The 9090-nt window shown below is 37.5% G+C and overlaps 1 non-coding gene across 1 annotated transcript; it reads left to right on the top strand.

Moving 5' to 3' along the window:
- The first annotated feature begins 248 nt into the window (after positions 1-248).
- LOC128294293 (small nucleolar RNA R71) lies at positions 249-355 on the top strand. The gene has a single exon (XR_008284607.1). It is a non-coding gene; the product is annotated as a small nucleolar RNA R71 (small nucleolar RNA).
- Positions 356-9090: the final 8735 nt, after the last annotated feature.

Here is a 9090-nt window from a genome sequence, read left to right as displayed (position 1 = left end):
TTTTATTGAGAAGTTCTACCTGATTTGACAGCATAGTAACTGAGTCAACGTTATGAACGTTGGCTGTTTTTGTTGGCTTAGTCCTCATGACTTGCCACTGATAATTATTCAATGACATTTCTTCAATGAATTCATAAGCTTCTTCAAGTGGTTTGTTGATGATGGTTCCTCTAGCAGCTGGGTCAATCATCTGTCTTGTTGAAGGATTCACCCCATTGTAAAATGTTTGAACTTGCAGCCATAGAGGTAACCCATGGTGAGGGCACCCTCGCAATAGATCCTTGTATCTCTCCCATGCATCGTAAAGTGTTTCTATGTCCATCTGCACAAAAGAAGAAATATCATTACGTAACTTAGCCGTTTTAGCCGGCGAAAAATATTTTAGTAGAAATTTTTCGGTCATTTATTCCCAAGTAGTGATGGACCCTCGTGGTAACGAGTTCAACCACTGTTTAGCTTTGTTTCTCAGTGACAAAGGGAACAACCGAAGGTGAATGGCATTATCAGAAACGCCATTAATTTTGAAAGTGTCGCAAAACTCTAGAAAATTCGCCAAGTGAGTGTTGGGATCCTCATCCTGCAAACCATCAAACTGAACAAATTGCTGTATCATTTGAATTGTGTTAGGTTTCAGTTCGAAATTATTTGCAGCAATAGCAGGTCTAACTATAGAGATTCAGTTCTTGTTAAAGAAGGTTTATCATAGTCATACATAGTGCGTGGAGAAGAATTTTGATTAGCCGCAATTGTAGGAGGTACTTGATTGCCTTGGTTTTCAGCCATCTCTTCGGTTGGAGGTTGAGTATCATCTTCTTGTTCGTTCTCTGTGTATCTTAAGCTTCGCCTTATTTCTCTTTGGTTTCTACAAACTGTGGGATTGATTTTTTCGTCAAAAAGTAATGGTCCTGACAGGTTTCTTGTAGTCATAAACTAGGAAAACTTGCCAAGAGAAAGAAAAGTAAATTAATTAGTAATAATTAAATTGCAAGGAAAAATAAATGGCTAAAGTAATAAAAATTGAGTGTTCCTAATATTTTAGTTCCCCAGCAACGGCGCCAAAAACTTGATCCCGTGATTCGTAACAAGTAATAAATATTTATAAAGAAGATCAAACCTAGACTAACTATTATCACGGCGAAAACGCAAGTGCACCTATCGAACAATAGTATAGTAATGGCAAGACCGAGATATCGTACCCAAGGGAACCAAAAGTACTAGTAATAACTATCTTTTTATTATTTAACCTAGAAATAAAGAGGGGTTGTTTATTAAAATAATTAACTAATTAAACTAAAGCAAAGAGAAAAGTTGGAAAAAGACTTGAAGAAAAGTAATTGATAAAGACGACACCCAAGACCCAAGGAGGAATCCACCTAGATTTCACTTGTTATCTGACTCTGAACCAGACGATTTATTCACTTGACTTGATTCGTTAGACTCCCTAACCTATATTATTATATCTTTCGAGACTAATAATGTCTAACCCTCAGTTGAAATCTCTTTCTTAATTAAAACCCCTAGGGATGCAGTAAATCGATCTATGGACTCCCACATTAGGTTTCACCCTAATCTGGAAAAATCTCGTAACCCTATTTCTAGGCGTTCGATCAACTCCGCTTAATTATGCCAAATCCACTCTTAGACAGGGACTTTTGCTCCTCTTCATAAGCACATCAAATCATGAATCAATACCCGAAATATTAACTCAAGCATTAATAACACATAATTAAGAACAAATCAAGTATTTATCATACAGTTCAGATAATAATAACAAGATCCATCATAGGTTTCAACGCCCTTAGGTATCCAAGGGGTTTAGTTCATAATAAAATAAGAGTACATCTCAAAAGTATGAAAATAACAAAACATAAAGAAAACTCTAAAACCCCTGAAGGAATTCTGAGAGAGGTCTCCAGTCTTGGATTAGCTCCGGCTTTTGGGATGGATCGTCTGGCTTCTTTCAAGTAATTCCCAGCGTGTGTTTTGTACTCTAGAAAAGTTCTGGAGGGAGGCCCCCTTCTAAGTTGTACTTAGGGTGTTTATATAGGCTTTGGATTGGCTTTCTTCCTCCCTAAGTATCCTTTTCCATGTAAAACAAAACTTCTTGAAAAAGGGACATGCCAGTGTGCCACGGCATGGTGAAGTGATTGCCAGGCCGTGTTCAATTCGTTAAATTACACACGGCCGTGTGGGTCAATGGCCAGGCTGTGTGAATCATGGAAGCCTTGGTCGACATCCTCGAAAGACACGAGCGTGTGAGCTACCCGTGTGGCAAGGCTTAGGCCGTGTCATCTTCTCGATTTGGTCTGTTTTGTCCCCTTTTGGCTCGTTTTTGGCTCCTTTTGACTCTTGATGCTCTCTTGAGTACAAAACATGAAATAACTGGATTAAGAGCACCAAAATCCACAAATCTAGTAATAAACATCCATAAATATGCTAAGTATTTGGGGTAAAAATATGTATAATTTGGCATTTATCAGCTGCATCGACTGGGCTGCCATAGAACAAGTTCAGATGGCTAACGCGATTCGGGCTCTCCTAACCACCGACCCTTGTGAGCTGTTCTTTGGGATTATCGAGCTGACATACCTCGAGCTCACAATGGAAATTTGCTCAACGTTCCATCTTCAGACCGTAATGACAAGGTAAGATGATCCAGGCACGGTCTAATTTTGCTTAGGTGGGTTAATCCGCAAGCTAAACGTCCTAGAGTTTGGTGCTGCACTAGGCTTATATACGGAGGAGTTCAAGGAGGAGAATGAACTACAAGCTCTCAGTTGCCACATACATTTCTCTCCCTCGAAGTGTTGGCACACTTTGGCCCCTAGCACGGCCTCCTACAATCCTAGCCACTCCAAGGCATCAGTTCTCCCACCATCCCTGAGGTACTTACACGCTATTTTAGCTCACACGATTATAGGGAGGTGAGAGAGCACTGGCGTCATCAACACTCACGACGTCTACTTCTTATGGTGCATGTCACAAGGGCACATCATCGACCTTGCCTACTTCATCGCCCTCGCGATTCAGCACCAGACATAGCGGGATAGGAAGGGGGTCATCTCCATTGGTCCTTATCTGACTCGACTAGTGCGACACTTCGGGCTCTTCAACACCGTGGCCCAAGAATCATCCCTCACCCTCATCGGCCAGATGTCTTCACAAGGTATCTCGAGCACGCTTAGCATGAGGACGATCGAGAGGCGCCGAGGAACCTACCCTCCCCAGTATCGTCTTGCCTGATCTAACGAGGAGGAGGCCTACGAGGACATTCCTGATGATGTCCCTTCGCAGCACGAGGACCCACCGACTCAGCCACCACCACCCTCTCGTCCAGTTCATGCGGCAGCTTCATATGTTGACATCTCTGAGCGCCTCACCCGATTCGAGCAGTAGTGTTTTCAACGATTTGACAACATCGATGCTACTCTACTGTGACACCCCTAATGTGGCCCTAGTCGGAAAGTGGTTTCGGGACCACAAAACCGAGTCATGAAAATAATTAACCGTCATACTTAATGCTTATTATATGTATATATGCATGTGTGAAAATTGCATGTTTGAATTTTGTTAATTGAAAGTGAATTTTATTAAATAAGACTTATGTGTGACACTTTTGAAATGTGATAGGTTAATCTATAAGGATCTATTAATGCATGTTAGGAAATGCTTGTACTTGCATGTCAAATTACCCAAAATGTTAGGTAGTGGCCGGCCATGCTATAGGTTAAAACATACTATAAACATTTTGTGTTAAAATGTTGTGTGAGAAATAATAAAATACTAGTTAATGGGAGGAGAAACCAAAGTTGTCTCACCCTTGCTCCTCCATTGCCGTGACTTGAGGAGGAAGAAGAAAGTTGGGTTGCTTTAATTTTTGGCTTAGAAGATGGCTAGAAGGAGGAAAAACTATGATTTTAGCTAGTTAGGTAGCTGAAATTTCAAGTAACTCAAGAATCCATCGAAGAAGAAGAAGAGGGTCGCAACAAAAAGAAAATGGAGACAGTTTGCATGTTGAAGAAAACTAAGGATTTAGCTTGTTTAAGAGTTGTATCCTAAGTTGGTAAGCTTTCTAAGCTCCCTCTATCTTTAACTTTGTTGTAAAGAAAATGATGATGGATTGTGGTTGGAAGGTATGAATGCGGGTTGTAGAAAAGAAAAGCTCTTTGATTAGTTGTAAAATTACTCTTGTCCAATTTTGTGCCTTCGTTATGTCTGTCCAAAATTTGAAAAAATTAATGGTTCTATTTTCATGCCGATTAGGGGTTGATAAATTGAGTCTAATAGCTAAAATATTATGTTATTCTTACTAAGTTTCAGTTGTTAGTAGTGACGTAACAATTTGACAATTAAATGCATAAATGATCTTGAAACTGCACTTGAAAACAAATTGTTCCAAAGATGTAAATGCTAATTTGAATGTCTTGTAATATGTGGAGGAATTGGTCTCACTGCATGTTTGAAATAAAAGAAAACAATGGTTGTTAAATATTAGTTTTTCTTGCTAATCGAATGGGTTTAATTCATTGTTCAAGGGGCTATAAATTGGTGTTAATTAAGCTATTCGAATGGTCTAATAAAATAGCCTGAATGTTAAATAATGCTTGCTGTCCAGATTGGAATTATGCTAGAAGGTTGAACAATTGTTGTTCAAATGGAATTTTGGAGTGTTTAATGGACTCCATGTTGCTAAAATTTACATGAATAGAAATATCTAAGCTTAAATTGTAAGAATTTGAGTTGCGTGGTTTAAATTGTCAAAGATGCATTTGGCAATTGATTATAATTTGTTAAAGGGTGTAAAGTATTGATAGTTCTAAATAGTACATAGTTAAATGAAGATGGAAGCTTGATAAACTTTTATTTAGAATGAATGTAGGAGAAATGTGTATTCGTGTGACAGCCCAAAATTGACCCTAGTCGGGAAGTGGTTTCGGGACCGCTAAACCGAGTCACCGAAATGTTTGAATGTAATATTTATTGTCTAGAATATGTAATTATGAATGTGTGAAAATTTCAAGTTCCGATTTAGCCGATTGCATGTGAATTCAGTTAGTAGGACTTGTGTGACACTTTTGAAAAGTGAAAGGCTAATCTATAAGGACCTAATAGTGCATGTAGTCAAAGGGGAGGACTTGCATGTCAAATTCCCCCCCAAGTTGTAGTGGCCGGCCATGACAAGGAATCATGGGCTAAACATGTCATGAAACATGTTTTGTTGGTGCATTAGGGAGAAACAATAAACAAATAAGTATGGGTAATAAAGAAAGAAAAAAAATGTGTGTGTGTGAGTGAAACCCCCCCCATTGCCGTGCATTGTGGAAGAGAAAAGAAAAAAAATTGTTCATCCATCTTTTCATTCTCTCTTGACCGAAAATACTAGAGGAAGGAAGGAATTTTGCTTCATGTTTGTTTTGGAAGAGGATTTGGAAGAGGTTGGCTATACTTGCATCAAGATTAAGGTATATTTGAGGTTGTGCCATGAGATTCATGCATGTTTTTAGTTGCTAGCTTGATGTTCTTGGTAGCCCATGGTTCAAATCTTTGCTATGTCATGGGAATGAAATTCGGCCAAAGTAAATGTGGTGTTAATGCCATTGCATGCTAAATATCAAGCTTGATAATGATACATGTGATGGGGGATTGAGGACTCTTAGATTTTCTTTTAGCATTTTTGAATGAGATACTAAGTTCTTTGTTTAATCATGACCAAAATTATGGTGTTGTGATGTATTCGCCATGGTACATCCATAAGTGTGATTTATGCTCATTGCATGGAAAGTAAGATTTGTGTATTGAAATTTTGTTCATGTTTAGTTACAATCAACTTGAGATTCGGCTCTAGCATATATATATGTATATATGTTTGCACACGATGTATTGGTATGACATATATGCTATTTCAAGGTGTATATTTGCTTGTGATGATGTCTCGATTATGAAGTAAATGAGAGATGTGTATTGAGCTACGATATGTAATGCGTTAGTAGTAAAATGTATGCTGTTTTTGTGTGGTATTAAGTGTATAATTGGCCTCAACATGGACATGTATATTCGGCCACATGAGGGGAAATTGGTGTGCATGCATTCGGTTAGAGGCAAGCATATTGATGCCTATTCTTGGCTTAGAAAATTCGGCTAAGAGGAATATTAACTAATGTGTTGAGTTAGATTCATGATTTCGTACATATGCGAGTTTGATGCCTAATGAGTATATATATTGGCTAAGTATCTTGAAATCCTCTTTCGATGCTCAAATGATAAAACCAATTTATTTGTTAAATTAAGCTCAAGAGAAAAGGGGAGCTAAATCCGATAAGGGGAAGGAAAAAGTCGTCGAATAGCCATCGAAATCGTTCGACCACGTCCGAGGTAAGTTCTTGAGTAATAGAGCTTAAATTCTGAATTGATTAGATCATGTTTAAAGTAAATCAAAATCATGCTCTTTGTGTGTGGCTATTGAGCCGAAATTGCAAGTGTGAAAATTGCCTTGTGTTTGAGTTTTGCTAATGAAAGTGAAATACGAATGTGTCATGATTTATTGATAATTGTGCTCGGTTATTCGAATGATGTCCGGGCTAAGTCCCGAAGGCTTTGTGCTAAGTGACTATATCCGGACTAGGATCCGAAGGCATTCGTGCGAGATAATAAATCCGGGCTAAGCCCGAAGGCATTTGTGCAAGTTACTAAACCCGGGTTAAGTCCCGAAGGCATTCGTGCGAGTCGCTATAACCGGGCTTCGTCCCGAAGGCATTTGAGCGAGTCGTTATATCCGGTTAAATTCCGAAGGTACGTGATTCTAGAATAAGCGATCTTGCTGTAAAATTTCAGTTAATGCGCTTGAAAAAAATTCCAGCAATGAGGTATGTTCATATGAGCTTGAATTAGTTGATTCCCTTCGAATAATATTCGCTCAGTCGAGTAATGAGTTTCCGGTATTTGACTAAGGTGATCCCTTATGTATGAACATAGGGGTTGGAATGTGAAATGAGTATGATATTGAGAATTTGTGCATATGAAATTATCCGTTAGCTTTATGAATGCTATGCTTTTGTTGTGCTGGAATTTCTTGCTCAAACTTACTAAGCATAAATTGCTTACTCCGCTTTCTCTGTTTCTCTGCTTTATAGATTTTGCTCGTTAGCTATCGGATTCGGGATCATTGAAGTCGAAGTCATCCACACTATCAAAGCCTCCATTTTGGTATAATTTTGGTTGAACTTTGAAATGGCATGTATAGGACTACCCTTTTGTTGAAGGTCATGTACCTTTCGGTTTTGTGTAAACTTGGATAGCCATGCGAAAATGGCTTATATACGCTTTTAGTATAATACTATAATCGTTTGTATGTTGATCATTATGGGGTCTGAATTGTTTTGAAACGATTAGCCATTGGAATGGTTAATCATGATCACACTTTGTGCTATGTATGCAAAAAGGGCCAATTGAATCATGGAAATCATGAAAAAGGTAAAGCCTACCTTAAAGGCAGATGCTGACTGCAGCAGTGATGTGGATGTGAAAAATCACTAAAAATAGTAGGAATAGTATTAAATAGTGAATAAATTATGTAAATTAACCTTGATGAGTCTACCTTCATATGGAAGAAACGAAACGGTCATAGGAGTTACATGTTAAGAGATATTAAAGTTCTTGTGAAACAGGGCCAGAACGGTTTCTGGATCCCCTGTTCCGACCATAGAAATTTATTGTAAATTAACCAGAGATAATTAGGAGTCATGCCATATATGTATAGATTCCTCTCTGAGTGTAGTTTCTATAGAAACAAACGGCATCAGTATTGAAGACCTGTACAGGGAGATATCCATTTCGTAACGCACGAAGGTCAGTGTAGTCAATCCCTGCAACAGGGGAGACTTTAACTAATAAACTGTACCAATTGGCTTGACCAAAAATTCTAGAAAAAAATCTATAGATGGACATATGAGTCTAGTTTCAGGGAAAAATTACGAAACAAATTTTCGAGCTCTGAAACTCAAGATATGATTTTTAAGGCGACAGTGATGCAATAACCAGCTTATCTGGAAATTTCTAAATGGACTGTGAAAATAGTTAAGTCTGTGTGCACCTTGTGTTCGATTCCGGTAACGGACTCGGGTACGGGGTGTTACAATTCGGCCATGTTGTGATGAGTTGAATTTGAATGGTTGATGCCTTAGTTTATAAATGGTCATTAGATAAGTTTTAAACTTGTTAAAGTTTGATAATTTGGGGGTGTTAAGTTGGGGAAAACGTGTAATAAAAATGGGTTGATAATGTTTGTTTGTTAATTGATGTTTGCACCTTAAATAGTTGAAATAAAGCTTGCCGATTATGATTAAATGTTTAAATTGTAATGGTCATATATAGGTATATATATATATATATGCCTTATGTATGTACCATGTACACATAAGGAGATTCGGCAATATGATTAAATTCATGTATAAGGAAGCATGATAAATTAAGTGACTCCTTGCTTGTGAATGTGAATTAGATATAAATTAAATAAGCATGAAATCGAGTCATGGCATGTTTTATTAAATATGATACATATTGAAATCTATTGTTTTAGATATAGATTAAATGATATGTGATTGCCAAATGTGATTGTTAAGTGAATAATATTAGTTAAGTACTTAAGCAAATCTATTGTTTTACTTAAGCTTAAGAGCAAAGAGGATCAAAGTCGGATAGGGGAAAAGAGAAAGTAAACGAATAGCCGTGGATATCTAGTCGTCAACCACTTCCGAGGTAAGTTTTAAGTGATTAAACGTTGAGTAAATTCAATCATAATAGGACATAATGAGTTGATTTAATAAGATATGATGTGGCCATGATATGTCTTAAACTCAAATGGTAAGTTCATAAGTGTTTGGACTTGGAAATTTAAGAGCAAATTGGAATAATTTGCTTAGGACAGCAGCAGTAACGTGATTTTAGAAAATCACTATAAATTTTTGGTGTGGAATTATAGGCTGAATAAAATATGTAATCAAAGCTTAATTAGTCTAGTTTCTTATAAAAGAGACCGTGTAAGCAAAGAAATTTCCTATAAAGAGATATTTAAAGTTGTGTGAGACAGTGTCA

Source organism: Gossypium arboreum, chromosome 6 (genome assembly GCF_025698485.1).
Source record: "Gossypium arboreum isolate Shixiya-1 chromosome 6, ASM2569848v2, whole genome shotgun sequence".
NCBI classification, from domain to species: Eukaryota; Viridiplantae; Streptophyta; class Magnoliopsida; order Malvales; family Malvaceae; genus Gossypium; species Gossypium arboreum.
The sequence above is the reverse complement of the archived record's forward strand: the minus strand, read 5'-3'. Positions and strand labels throughout refer to the sequence as shown.